Below are 978 nucleotides of genomic sequence, written 5' to 3' on the forward strand. Positions count from 1 at the left end.
GTCAGTGGGAACTTCACCGGACTGCCACGACTTCTCCAATACGATGGATAGCGGCTTAGCAACTTCATCCGCCAGTTCCTTCAGGACCCACGGATGGATCTCATCGGGTCCCAATCTTGTAACTGGGTGAAATAAGTGTAAGGGAAAATGAAGTGCAAAGGGTTATCCCTTCACTGTAATGTATTCCTCCATAGTCCTAGTTTTTGTAAGGGAAAATGAAGTGCAAAGGGTTATCCCTTCACTGTAATGTATTCCTCCATAGTCCTAGTTTTAATCTTCTAACTTCTTTGTTATTGTGTTTACTGCAACTGACATCCATATACCTTAGCTTCCCCTTCATGTAGAATGAGAGCAGTGATACTTCTCAACCCTAAAAGGATGTTGTGAGACTTAATTAGTACTTTCAATGTATTTTTGCCGTCTTTGATCGTCTTACTGTTAATCATTCTGTTGCTGAGAATTTCTCCCATAGGTATCCCTATGTGAAATTCACTTAAAAAGAGAGAGTTTTCCTCCATTGCTTTGGGAAACGTGCAGATTCTTAATTGAGGTGAACTGGAGATTCAGCCAAGGAAAGGTGAAAGCATTGGACTGGATTAAATACGGTAACTTTTTTAAAGTGTAAGACTGTCTCTGCCTTGTAAGCAGTTTCGCTGTGGGATTTAATATACTCAGAAGTCTAAACACCAGTTAGTAAAGACGCTTCTTACAGCTCCTTCTGTGTTGGCCCTGTTTACTCTCACCTCTGTATTAATCCTTGTTGTGGTTTAACCTCAGTCAGCAACTGAGCACCACGCAGCCGCTCGCTCACTCCTCCCCCCGCCCCCCCGGTGGGATGGGGGAGAGAATTGGAAGAGTAGAAGTGAGAAAAACTCGTGGGTTGAGATAAAAAAGTTTAATAATTGAAATAAAATAATAGCAGCAATAATAATAATAATAATAGTAATACACAAAGCAAGTGATGCACAGTGCAATTGC

This window comes from Aptenodytes forsteri, unplaced genomic scaffold (genome assembly GCF_000699145.1).
Source record: "Aptenodytes forsteri isolate BGI_AS27 unplaced genomic scaffold, ASM69914v1 Scaffold16, whole genome shotgun sequence".
Classification (NCBI taxonomy): domain Eukaryota; kingdom Metazoa; phylum Chordata; class Aves; order Sphenisciformes; family Spheniscidae; genus Aptenodytes; species Aptenodytes forsteri.